Source organism: Bufo gargarizans, chromosome 5, assembly GCF_014858855.1.
Source record: "Bufo gargarizans isolate SCDJY-AF-19 chromosome 5, ASM1485885v1, whole genome shotgun sequence".
Lineage (NCBI taxonomy): Eukaryota > Metazoa > Chordata > Amphibia > Anura > Bufonidae > Bufo > Bufo gargarizans.
The window spans coordinates 180414330-180429220 of NC_058084.1; positions in this window are offsets into that span (position 1 = coordinate 180414330).

The following is a 14891-nucleotide window of genomic DNA, read 5'->3' on the forward strand; positions in this document are numbered from 1 at the left end:
AAGTTGAAAAAGCCTATAAAAAAAATGCCAGTAATTCAAGATAAAGTTGACAATAATCACTCAGACAGGCAGGTCACAGCTTGCTGTAACATGGCTGACTGACTGAATCAAACGACATTTAAAACAAACTACTGGCGAGTGCAGAGGATTCATGAATTGTCTGGAGGCCGATAGCTAAACACACGTTTGAAACGTGCACAAACGCTAACCAAAGGACAAAATTTAGGCATGTTAGGTGCCAGGGATTAACGGGATAACAAAACAGCCACAAACAAATGAAAGGAAAAAAAAAAAGGAGAAAGAAACATAGGTTTGCCAAACATTAGCACATGTCTAACAGCAGCCATTTTGGAGCACATGGTCCTCCAGACACAAGCAGTGCACATTACTGGTGAAACTTTACAAGTACTATACTGCTTACCTCAACGTGACGATAAGCCTTTCCTCCGGAGAAATGCTGCGCCTCATATTGGTGTCCATAAAGGTAAGGACAGTACGTAGAGACGACAGCAAGCGATCAAATGTACCCACTGACATCCAACAGAAGGAATAGAACTTCGCAGGATGCAGGCGCAGATCTTCATAGAGGGTATGGAAGTGTCCTTTCCGGGACCGTTGGGAAACTATCGGATGGACCCAAAATCGTCGCCTTCTACTCGGTTCCTCAGTCAACAAAGGAGGGCGCGGACCACATTGCCGAGCAATGAGCTAATCCACGACGAACTCTTCCTCTGTATCAGACATGGTGAAACAGCAAAGAGAAGCAGCCAAAAAAACCTCTGTACTCTGCAAAGACTACAGAAAATGGCCACAAATACATACTCAGGTGCCCTTGATTTATACCAGTATCCTGGGTGGAGTTATTAAAAATCCTTTTTTTTTTCAAAATGCAAAGTTTTCAGACGGTCCGCAAAAAAAACGGCCACACGGAAGCACAACGGAAGAAAAAACGGGCACGGATCACGGAACAACGGAACCACTTTTTGCGTCCCGTTAAAAAATACTGTCGTGTGCAGGAGGCCTTAAACGGATTATCTTGGTGTTGCAATTTCAGGATAGGTTATCAATATCAGATAAGTAGGGGTCCGACTCCCAGCAATCTCTGATGACCAGCTGTTTGAAAAGGTAGCGGTGCTTTGACCAGCTGTTTGAAAAGGTAGCAGTGCTTGTGCAAGTTCTGTTTCTGCTTCAAAAATACCTGTATGCCATCTCCCTTGCATTGGCAGGGCAGTGTAATTACTACTAGTCCCAACCACTTGAATGGCACAAGCATTTGTAATAATAATTAAAAACAACAACAACAACAACAAAAAACTGCTTGGCCTGTAAATAACGAACCTTATAGACATAACTATAAAAAAGTGATGGAGATGCAAAGAATTATTTTTTTTTTTAGGATTAAAACACAAAGAAAACTATAATGTAGTATTTTACGCCACATAAGACGCAGTCCCCCCCCCCCCCCAAAGTGTGGGAAAAATGCCCCTGCGTCTTATGGGGTAAATACTAATGAGCGCTTCCATTATGGCAGAATGGGATCTCCCTGAGAATCAGAAAGAGATCATGAGTAGGGTTGAGTGAACCGAACTGTAAAGTTCGGGTTCGTGCCGAACTTTAGGATTTTTCGACCCCGGACCCGAACCCGAACATTTTAGTAAAAGTTCGGGTTTGTGTTCGGAGATTTCTTAGCGCTTTTTGAAAAGCTGCAGAGCAGCCAATCAACAGGCGTTTAACTGTGTGACCTTAGAAGCCATCACAGCCATGCCTACTAATGGCATGGCTGTGATTTGCCAGTGCAGCATGTGACCCAGCCTCTATATAAGCTGGAGTCACATAGCGCTGCACGTCACTCTGCTGTGCTTAGTGTATGGAGAGAATTCTGCTGCTGTGAGGGAGAGACTAGGACAGAATCTGTGATCAGAACTCAAATATAACTCAGCGATCTACATCGATTTTGTTGTGTGGGTGCAGTGCACAATCTTTTTACCCTGCCCTGAGCCCAGTGACAGAGAAAAATAACTTTTATCCGTCTGTTAGTTAGGTGGACGGCTGCAGCCATTTATGCAAGCTCAGTGCACCAGCACAGCATATGTGCTTTTGTGACATTGAAATCCAATCTTGAAATACTGCAATAATAATCTGGGTTAAAAAAAAAAAAATTTTTGGGGAAATATCCAACATCTGGTGCCTTTGCAGCATTAGTCAGTGTGCAATTTAAGCTAGACATACAGCTATAATTTTCTGGGTATTAAAAAAACACCCTTTTTGGACAAAATATATAATTTTACAGCCCTTGCTGCATCTGCACGTGTGAAATTCAAGCGTTATATACTGCTGTCATATTCTGTCAGTAAAAAAAACACCCTTTTTGGGCAAAATACTTAATATTGCAGCCCTTGCCGCATCTGTGATTGTTTAAAACAAGTTTGAAATACTTCAATAATTTTCTGGCTTTGAAAAAAAAAAAACAATTTTTGGCAATAACCTTCATTTTGGGCCTATGACGCATTAGTCAGTGTGCAATTTTAGCTAGAAATACAGCTATAATTTTTATGGGTTTTAAAAAACACGCTTTTTAGGCAAAATACACAATTTTACAGCCCTTGTTGCATCTGAACGTGTGAAATTCAAGCGTTATATACTGCTGTCATATTCTGTTATTAAAAAAACACCCTTTTTGGGCAAAATACTTAATATTTCAGCCCTTGCTGCATCTGTGATTGTTAAAAACACGCTTGAAATACTTCAATAATGTTCAGGCTTTGAAAAAACACTCATTTTTGTCAATAACCTTCATCTTGGGCCTCTGCCGCATTAGTCAGTGTGCAATTTAAGCTAGAAATACAGCTATAATTTTCTGGGTTTTAAAAAAACACCCATTTTGGGCAAAATACACAATTTTACAGCCCTTGCTGCATCTGCACGTGTGAAATTCAAGCGTTATATACAGCTGTCATATTCTGTTATTAAAAAAACACCCTTTTTGGGCAAAATACTTAATATTGCAGCCTTTGCTGCATCTGTCATTATGAGATACACACTTTACATACTGTGGTTCTATTCTGCTATTAATAAAACACCCATTTTGGGCAAAAAACATAATTTTGCAGCCTTTGTTTTTATATGTCATTGTGAGATACACTCTTTAGATACTGTGGCTCTATTCTGCTATTAAAAAACACCCATTTTGGGCAAAAATATTTATTTTGCAGCCTTTGCTGCATATGTCATTGTGAGATACACTCTTTAGATACTGTGGTTCTATTCTGCTATTAATAAAACACCCATTTTGGGTAAAAATCTTTAATTGCGGCCTAGTCGGCATCTGTAGGTGTGAGATACACCCTTTACATACTGTGGTTCTATTCTGCTATTAATAAAACATCCATTTTGGGCAAAAATCTTTAATTGCGGCCTAGTCTACATCTGTATGTGTGAGATACACCCTTCAGAAACTGTGGTTCTATTCTGCTATTGGAAAAACACCCATTTTGGGCAAAAAACAATTCAAAGACTGTGGCAATAGGGTTTCCACCCCGACATCAGTATACTTGAGATATTGGTACCAATTGCAATATTTTATTTTATTTCTAATGTATTTTATATTATGAATGGTGTGTAATTGTTGTACCCTTTGGACCGAGCAGGTCCTATTCTAATAAACATTCCGTACATCCTATGACCTAGGTGTTGTGAGTGCTCACTCTCCCTCTTGTTTTCAGAAGTGTTCATGCACTCGAACCTAAGCCCTGCTGCAACTGACACAAACCCTCAGCTAGGGAGCAGGCGAAAAGACAACTGGTTCCTTGCATAAGATGAAGGAACCAGTGTCAACCTAAGGCCTAGCCAGTACAAACAACAGAAGGGAAGGAAGGAGGACTTAACTAAAGGGATGAACTGGGAGCAGGAGATCCACAAAACACCAGCAGAGAACTCCAGGAGAAACTATAAACCGCAAGGGCTATAGTGAGAGGCAGGTATAAATAGCATCACTAACAAACTAATGAGCAGAACCTGCGAGGGGGTGGGATCCAGCCCAAAGCCACAACAAAGCAATCTGTCAGATAGATTCACGTGCAGCAAGTCTGACAGATCTTCTCAGATCACTCACAGGGCAGGGCGTGACAGTACCCCCCCCCCTCCCCCTTCCTCTACGGGTGTCCTCCAGGCACCCAGGACCAACTTTATCCGGGTGTGTCATCACACACCATAATTCCAGGAGTGGGAATGATGTGGTATTTCCTTGTGAAGGTCTCTTCATGGCGTTGCCCACGTGGTCTCCAGACCAATCTCCAACTTTCATTGTGTCCAAGACAAATGAGGGATTCATCACTAAACAGGATAAACCTCCACCCCAGCATCCATTGCTCTCTTGTTCTGCATCATGATAGCCTTTGAGAATGGTGGTATGAGGTCTATTGAACACCTGTAGCTGGACATTTGGCTCATACCCCAAAGTCGTACAAACACTGTTTTCCGCCATAGGCTTGAGTGTAATGTCCAATTTAACTTGAAGTACAGAATGGATCACTATGTGCAATTCTTCGAATCAGATGATCCATTTGTGAAGAGGTTCATCTCTGTTTACCTTTGGCTGTCATAACAGTTTGTTGTCGTTCTACCAACTGCGTTAAACAGTGCTGACATCTCGGCCTAGGACATGCAAAGTTAAATAATGTTGACATTTCGGCCTACGTGAATAGAGTTCTGCCAAAGTGATAAACCAAAGTCTTTCATCTTAACTGGCATCAACTGGCATGTTGACGAACAGGAGGCATCGCACAATAATTTCACATGACTTGATCTGATTTTGTATGCTTCATGTTGCTAAAAAAAATCTAGCTTTTATGCTCTTCCCATGCTATAAATTGAAGCTTGAAAATACTTGAAAATTTGATCATCTGCAGATCTTAGAAACATCTGCTGCTTGCTCAATTTGCATAACCTTAAAACGGATTATCTTGGTGTTGCAATTTCAGGATAGGTTATCAATATCAGATAAGTAGGGGTCCGACTCCCAGCAATCTCTGATGACCAGCTGTTTGAAAAGGTAGCGGTGCTTTGACCAGCTGTTTGAAAAGGTAGCAGTGCTTGTGCAAGTTCTGTTTCTGCTTCAAAAATACCTGTATGCCATCTCCCTTGCATTGGCAGGGCAGTGTAATTACTACTAGTCCCAACCACTTGAATGGCACAAGCATTTGTAATAATAATTAAAAACAACAACAACAACAACAAAAAACTGCTTGGCCTGTAAATAACGAACCTTATAGACATAACTATAAAAAAGTGATGGAGATGCAAAGAATTATTTTTTTTTTTTAGGATTAAAACACAAAGAAAACTATAATGTAGTATTTTACGCCACATAAGACGCAGTCCCCCCCCCCCCCCAAAGTGTGGGAAAAATGCCCCTGCGTCTTATGGGGTAAATACTAATGAGCGCTTCCATTATGGCAGAATGGGATCTCCCTGAGAATCAGAAAGAGATCATGAGTAGGGTTGAGTGAACCGAACTGTAAAGTTCGGGTTCGTGCCGAACTTTAGGATTTTTCGACCCCGGACCCGAACCCGAACATTTTAGTAAAAGTTCGGGTTTGTGTTCGGAGATTTCTTAGCGCTTTTTGAAAAGCTGCAGAGCAGCCAATCAACAGGCGTTTAACTGTGTGACCTTAGAAGCCATCACAGCCATGCCTACTAATGGCATGGCTGTGATTTGCCAGTGCAGCATGTGACCCAGCCTCTATATAAGCTGGAGTCACATAGCGCTGCACGTCACTCTGCTGTGCTTAGTGTATGGAGAGAATTCTGCTGCTGTGAGGGAGAGACTAGGACAGAATCTGTGATCAGAACTCAAATATAACTCAGCGATCTACATCGATTTTGTTGTGTGGGTGCAGTGCACAATCTTTTTACCCTGCCCTGAGCCCAGTGACAGAGAAAAATAACTTTTATCCGTCTGTTAGTTAGGTGGACGGCTGCAGCCATTTATGCAAGCTCAGTGCACCAGCACAGCATATGTGCTTTTGTGACATTGAAATCCAATCTTGAAATACTGCAATAATAATCTGGGTTAAAAAAAAAAAATTTTTGGGGAAATATCCAACATCTGGTGCCTTTGCAGCATTAGTCAGTGTGCAATTTAAGCTAGACATACAGCTATAATTTTCTGGGTATTAAAAAAACACCCTTTTTGGACAAAATATATAATTTTACAGCCCTTGCTGCATCTGCACGTGTGAAATTCAAGCGTTATATACTGCTGTCATATTCTGTCAGTAAAAAAAACACCCTTTTTGGGCAAAATACTTAATATTGCAGCCCTTGCCGCATCTGTGATTGTTTAAAACAAGTTTGAAATACTTCAATAATTTTCTGGCTTTGAAAAAAAAAAAACAATTTTTGGCAATAACCTTCATTTTGGGCCTATGACGCATTAGTCAGTGTGCAATTTTAGCTAGAAATACAGCTATAATTTTTATGGGTTTTAAAAAACACGCTTTTTAGGCAAAATACACAATTTTACAGCCCTTGTTGCATCTGAACGTGTGAAATTCAAGCGTTATATACTGCTGTCATATTCTGTTATTAAAAAAACACCCTTTTTGGGCAAAATACTTAATATTTCAGCCCTTGCTGCATCTGTGATTGTTAAAAACACGCTTGAAATACTTCAATAATGTTCAGGCTTTGAAAAAACACTCATTTTTGTCAATAACCTTCATCTTGGGCCTCTGCCGCATTAGTCAGTGTGCAATTTAAGCTAGAAATACAGCTATAATTTTCTGGGTTTTAAAAAAACACCCATTTTGGGCAAAATACACAATTTTACAGCCCTTGCTGCATCTGCACGTGTGAAATTCAAGCGTTATATACAGCTGTCATATTCTGTTATTAAAAAAACACCCTTTTTGGGCAAAATACTTAATATTGCAGCCTTTGCTGCATCTGTCATTATGAGATACACACTTTACATACTGTGGTTCTATTCTGCTATTAATAAAACACCCATTTTGGGCAAAAAACATAATTTTGCAGCCTTTGTTTTTATATGTCATTGTGAGATACACTCTTTAGATACTGTGGCTCTATTCTGCTATTAAAAAACACCCATTTTGGGCAAAAATATTTATTTTGCAGCCTTTGCTGCATATGTCATTGTGAGATACACTCTTTAGATACTGTGGTTCTATTCTGCTATTAATAAAACACCCATTTTGGGTAAAAATCTTTAATTGCGGCCTAGTCGGCATCTGTAGGTGTGAGATACACCCTTTACATACTGTGGTTCTATTCTGCTATTAATAAAACATCCATTTTGGGCAAAAATCTTTAATTGCGGCCTAGTCTACATCTGTATGTGTGAGATACACCCTTCAGAAACTGTGGTTCTATTCTGCTATTGGAAAAACACCCATTTTGGGCAAAAAACAATTCAAAGACTGTGGCAATAGGGTTTCCACCCCGACATCAGTATACTTGAGATATTGGTACCAATTGCAATATTTTATTTTATTTCTAATGTATTTTATATTATGAATGGTGTGTAATTGTTGTACCCTTTGGACCGAGCAGGTCCTATTCTAATAAACATTCCGTACATCCTATGACCTAGGTGTTGTGAGTGCTCACTCTCCCTCTTGTTTTCAGAAGTGTTCATGCACTCGAACCTAAGCCCTGCTGCAACTGACACAAACCCTCAGCTAGGGAGCAGGCGAAAAGACAACTGGTTCCTTGCATAAGATGAAGGAACCAGTGTCAACCTAAGGCCTAGCCAGTACAAACAACAGAAGGGAAGGAAGGAGGACTTAACTAAAGGGATGAACTGGGAGCAGGAGATCCACAAAACACCAGCAGAGAACTCCAGGAGAAACTATAAACCGCAAGGGCTATAGTGAGAGGCAGGTATAAATAGCATCACTAACAAACTAATGAGCAGAACCTGCGAGGGGGTGGGATCCAGCCCAAAGCCACAACAAAGCAATCTGTCAGATAGATTCACGTGCAGCAAGTCTGACAGATCTTCTCAGATCACTCACAGGGCAGGGCGTGACAGTACCCCCCCCCCTCCCCCTTCCTCTACGGGTGTCCTCCAGGCACCCAGGACCAACTTTATCCGGGTGTGTCATCACACACCATAATTCCAGGAGTGGGAATGATGTGGTATTTCCTTGTGAAGGTCTCTTCATGGCGTTGCCCACGTGGTCTCCAGACCAATCTCCAACTTTCATTGTGTCCAAGACAAATGAGGGATTCATCACTAAACAGGATAAACCTCCACCCCAGCATCCATTGCTCTCTTGTTCTGCATCATGATAGCCTTTGAGAATGGTGGTATGAGGTCTATTGAACACCTGTAGCTGGACATTTGGCTCATACCCCAAAGTCGTACAAACACTGTTTTCCGCCATAGGCTTGAGTGTAATGTCCAATTTAACTTGAAGTACAGAATGGATCACTATGTGCAATTCTTCGAATCAGATGATCCATTTGTGAAGAGGTTCATCTCTGTTTACCTTTGGCTGTCATAACAGTTTGTTGTCGTTCTACCAACTGCGTTAAACAGTGCTGACATCTCGGCCTAGGACATGCAAAGTTAAATAATGTTGACATTTCGGCCTACGTGAATAGAGTTCTGCCAAAGTGATAAACCAAAGTCTTTCATCTTAACTGGCATCAACTGGCATGTTGACGAACAGGAGGCATCGCACAATAATTTCACATGACTTGATCTGATTTTGTATGCTTCATGTTGCTAAAAAAAATCTAGCTTTTATGCTCTTCCCATGCTATAAATTGAAGCTTGAAAATACTTGAAAATTTGATCATCTGCAGATCTTAGAAACATCTGCTGCTTGCTCAATTTGCATAACCTTAAAACGGATTATCTTGGTGTTGCAATTTCAGGATAGGTTATCAATATCAGATAAGTAGGGGTCCGACTCCCAGCAATCTCTGATGACCAGCTGTTTGAAAAGGTAGCGGTGCTTTGACCAGCTGTTTGAAAAGGTAGCAGTGCTTGTGCAAGTTCTGTTTCTGCTTCAAAAATACCTGTATGCCATCTCCCTTGCATTGGCAGGGCAGTGTAATTACTACTAGTCCCAACCACTTGAATGGCACAAGCATTTGTAATAATAATTAAAAACAACAACAACAACAACAAAAAACTGCTTGGCCTGTAAATAACGAACCTTATAGACATAACTATAAAAAAGTATGGAGATGCAAAGAATTATTTTATTTTTTTTAGGATTAAAACACAAAGAAAACTATAATGTAGTATTTTACGCCACATAAGACGCAGTTCCCCCCCCCCCCCCAAAGTTTGGGAAAAATGCCCCTGCGTCTTATGGGGTAAATACTAATGAGCGCTTCCATTATGGCAGAATGGGATCTCCCTGAGAATCAGAAAGAGATCATGAGTAGGGTTGAGCGAACCGAACTGTAAAGTTCGGGTTCGTACCGAACTTTAGGATTTTTCGACCCCGGACCCGAACCCGAACATTTTAGTAAAAGTTCGGGTTTGTGTTCGGAGATTTCTTAGCGCTTTTTGAAAAGCTGCAGAGCAGCCAATCAACAGGCGTTTAACTGTGTGACCTTAGAAGCCATCACAGCCATGCCTACTAATGGCATGGCTGTGATTTGCCAGTGCAGCATGTGACCCAGCCTCTATATAAGCTGGAGTCACATAGCGCTGCACGTCACTCTGCTGTGCTTAGTGTATGGAGAGAATTCTGCTGCTGTGAGGGAGAGACTAGGACAGAATCTGTGATCAGAACTCCAATATAACTCAGCGATCTACGTAGATTTTGTTGTGTGGGTGCAGTGCACAATCTTTTTACCCTGCCCTGAGCCCAGTGACAGAGAAAAATAACTTTTATTCGTCTGTTAGTTAGGTGGGCGGCTGCAGCCATTTATGCAAGCTCAGTGCACCAGCACAGCATATGTGCTTTTGTGACATTGAAATCCAAGCTTGAAATACTGCAATAATAATCTGGGTTAAAAAAAAAAAATTTGGGGGGAAATATCCAACATCTGGTGCCTTTGCAGCATTAGTCAGTGTGCAATTTAAGCTAGACATACAGCTATAATTTTCTGGGTATTAAAAAAATACCCTTTTTGGACAAAATATACAATTTTACAGCCCTTGATGCATCTGCACGTGTGAAATTCAAGCGTTATATACTGCTGTCATATTTTGTCAGTAAAAAAAACACCCTTTTTGGGCACAATACTTAATATTGCAGCCCTTGCCGCATCTGTGATTGTTTAAAACAAGTTTGAAATACTTCAATAATTTTCTGCCTTTGAAAAAAAAAAAAAAATTTTGGGCAATAACCTTCATTTTGGGCCTATGACGCATTAGTCAGTGTGCAATTTTAGCTAGAAATACAGCTATAATTTTTATGGGTTTTAAAAAACACGCTTTTTAGGCAAAATACACAATTTTACAGCCCTTGTTGCATCTGAACGTGTGAAATTCAAGCGTTATATACTGCTGTCATATTCTGTTATTAAAAAAACACCCTTTTTGGGCAAAATACTTAATATTTCAGCCCTTGCTGCATCTGTGATTGTTAAAAACACGCTTGAAATACTTCAATAATTTTCAGGCTTTGAAAAAACACTCATTTTTGTCAATAACCTTCATCTTGGGCCTCTGCCGCATTAGTCAGTGTGCAATTTAAGCTAGAAATACAGCTATAATTTTCTGGGTTTTAAAAAAACACCCATTTTGGGCAAAATACACAATTTTACAGCCCTTGCTGCATCTGCACGTGTGAAATTCAAGCGTTATATACAGCTGTCATATTCTGTTATTACAAAACACCCTTTTTGGGCAAAATACTTAATATTGCAGCCTTTGCTGCATCTGTCATTATGAGATACACACTTTACATACTGTGGTTCTATTCTGCTATTAATAAAACACCCATTTTGGGCAAAAAACATAATTTTGCAGCCTTTGTTTTTATATGTCATTGTGAGATACACTCTTTAGATACTGTGGCTCTATTCTGCTATTAAAAAACACCCATTTTGGGCAAAAAACATAATTTTGCAGCCTTTGTTTTTATATGTTATTGTGAGATACACTCTTTAGATACTGTGGCTCTATTCTGCTATTAGAAAAACACCCATTTTGGGCAAAAATACTTATTTTGCAGCCTTTGCTGCATATGTCATTGTGAGATACACTCTTTAGATACTGTGGTTCTATTCTGCTATTAATAAAACACCCATTTTGGGTAAAAAACTTTAATTGCGGCCTAGTCGGCATCTGTAGGTGTGAGATACACCCTTTACATACTGTGGTTCTATTCTGCTGTTAATAAAACATCCATTTTGGGCAAAAATCTTTAATTGCGGCCTAGTCTACATCTGTACGTGTGAGATACACCCTTCAGAAACTGTGGTTCTATTCTGCTATTGGAAAAACACCCATTTTGGGCAAAAAACAAAATTTTGCAGCCTTTGCTGCATATCTCATTGTGAGATACACTCTTTAGATACTGTGGTTCTATTCTGCTATTAATTAAACACCCATTTTGGGCAAAAATCTTTAATTGCGGCCTAGTCTGCATCTGTAGGTGTGAGATACACCCTTTACATACTGTGGTTCTATTCTGCTATTAGAAAAACGCCCATTTTGGGCAAAAATCTTTAATTGAGGCCTAGTCTGCATCTGTACGTTTGAGATACACCCTTTACATACTGTTGTTCTATTCTGCTATTAATTTAACACCAATTTAGGGCAAGATCCTAAATTTGAGAAATATGAGGAGAGCATCAAATAAGGTACGTGGCCCCAGTCGTGGTGCTGCTGGTGGAGCTCCTGTTGCAGGGAGAGGAAGTGGTCGATCTGTGCCAGCTACACGCACAAGTGAAACACCTTACTCAGGTGCGAGGAACCTGCAGCGGTATTTGGTCGGGCCTAATGCGTCCTTAATTCCGTCACTGGAGCGTGATCATAAGATGCGCTAGTACAAGCGCGCGCTGGTAGACGCACTGCTGGTTGCATTCCCACCTGACAATGGGGCACAGTGGAAGCACAAGGCGAAGGCAGAGGAGGAGGAAGAGGTCGCCAACGCAGCTGGGGCACCGCCAGCACCTCAGAAGGCAGGGTTAGCATGGTCGAAATGTGGAAAAGCTTTGTCAGCACGCCACAACAACCAGCACCACCAGCTGATATGAAACATCTTAGCAGGAGGCAGCATTTCACCAACAGGTGGAGCAGTATGTGTGCACACGCCTACACGTACTGAATGACGGGTCTGCCCCCTTCAACTTCTGGGTCTCCAATTTGGGCACATGGCCTGAGCTTTTCCTTAATGCCTTGGAGGTGTGGCCTGCCCTGCAGCCAGTGTATTGTCTGAACGTGTGTTTAGCACGGCAGGGGGCGTTATCACAGACAAGCGCAGCCACCTGTCCACAGCCAATGTGGACAAGTTCACCTTCATTAAAATGAACCAGGTGTGGATCCCACAGGACTTGTCGGTACATTGTGCAGAATAGACATGTATACCGGCCTTAACCAGCCATTGTTAAACTACAGCGCTATTGCTCATTGTTGTATTTTGGATATTTCCCACTCTTTTGGAGTGTAACCTAATAAAAAAAATATATATTAAAACAAAAAACGTATGTTGGCTACCTCGTCCTCATCCTCCTCCACCGCCGCTTCCACCTACACTGCTACGTCCACCGCCCCCTCAAACTCCTACTCCATATGGACCTCCACCTCATAAATCAAGTTTTTTTTTTATTTGTACGTATTTTATTTTATGTCATTTCACTAATTTGTCTGTTACATTTTTGGGTAAAATTCACCAATTTTTGGGTGTGATATACCACTTCTATAGCTAGTAAACAGGTAAAAAAAAAACACTAATTTGTCTGTTACATTTTCGGGTGAAATTCACAAATTTTTGGGTGTGATATACCAGTGCTATACCTAATAGGTAAAAAAAATTCACTAATTTGTCTGTTACATTTTCAGGGTGAAATTCACAAATTTTTGGGTGTGATATACCACTGCTCTACCCAGTAGACAGGTTAACAAATTTCACTAATTTGTCTGTTACATTCTTGGGTGACATTTGACCATTTTTGCCATGACTAAACCCCTGCTCTGCATAGGTGATAGGGACCTAAATTTTAAAAAAACGTCTGTTACAAAGTGACATTTTACCAATTTTGCCGTATACAAAACCCCTGCTCTGCATAGGTGACAGGGAATTAAATTTAAAAAATTATTCTTTAATTGATGCGCACCCCCTCCTTTCATTCAATGCCTTAACTTTAACAACTTGTCCTACATTTGCGCTTCAATAATTTGTCCCAATTTAAAAAAATTAACCTCCCTTCGATGTGGTCTCTCTTTCTCACGCTCCCTCTCCGGTGTGGAACCCTGATTCGCCGATAACCGCGATCAACATGGTAGGCTCAGAAAAGAACATCGAAAGTTGATGAAGAAGATATCCAATTGAATCGTGGACGTCACGGTGACGTGCGATCAGGCAGAAGTTATCTAGAGTCAACAAAGCGTCAGCAAGGCCTCTCCTGGCTAACATTTCCAAATCCTAAATACCCCAGTGACATTCCCTAAAAATTTTTATTAACCATTTCAATAACAGGGCATCTTAAGAGTTCTGTATTGTTATTTATCGTCACTACCTCCCTAAGTCGGGAGTAGGTAATTGCCGCGCGCCCCCTCCTTTCCTTCGATTCTTCTGCTTTAATAACTTTTCCCATATTTCTGCTCGATCACAATTAAATTTCATCCATTGATCTCCCTTGGATGTGGTCTCTCTTTCTCACGCTCCCTCTCTGGAGTGGAACCCTGATTCGCCGATAACTGTGATCAACATGGTAGGCTCAGAAAAGAACATCGAAAGTTGATAGAGAATATATCCAAATGGATCGCGAACGCCACGGTGACGTGCGACATGGTGGGGCAGTATGTGTGCACACGCCTACAGGTACTGACTAATGGGTATCTAAATTGGGCACATGGCCTAATCTTGCCCTTTACGCCTTGGAGGTGCTGGCCTGCCCTGCAGCTAGTGTATTGTCTGCACATAAGTTTAGCACGACTGGAGGGGGTTGTCACAGGTTATATTTCCCAATGTTTTGGGGTGTACCCTAATTTAAAAACAAATTTATAAATTTAAAACCAAAAAACAGTGTAGGCTACCTCCTCCTCCTCCACCGCCGCTTCCACCTACACCGCCACATACAACACCGCCTCCACAACCTCCTACTCCATATGGACCTCGTCCTCCTAGATCAAGATTATTATTTTTTATTTTTACGTATTTTATGTTATTTAAAGTCATTTCCCTATCCACATTTGTTTGCGGAGCAGTTGTCATGCTCTTAACCACATTTTGAAGCCATTTGCAGCCCTCTAGCCCTTTCCATGACATTTTTACAGCCATTTTAGTGCTAAAAAATTTGGGTCCCCATTGACTTACCGAACTCAAACTTTTTTGTGAAGTTCGACCGAACCCGTCGAACCCGAACATCCAGGTGTCCGCTCAACTCTACTCATGAGTTTTTTGGGGTTTACCAATTACTACAAAAAAGTTATCTTCAATTATTCCCCTGTTGTCAAACCTCTGACTGACATGACTAAGAAAGAAGTGGATTTCTCTGTCTGGTCGGAAGAGGCGTTACATGCTTTTTCCACTATAAAGAAATGTTTTTCTTCTGCTCCCATTTTGGTGCAGCCTGATGTGTCTCAGCCATTTATTGTTTCAGGTGGACGCATCAAAAGTGGGAGTTGGTGCAGTTCTGTCGCAGGGTCCTTCTCCTGGCAAATGGCGCCCTTGTGCTTTCTTGTCGAAAAAAACTCTCTTTTGCTGAGAGAAATCATGATGTGGGCAATAGAG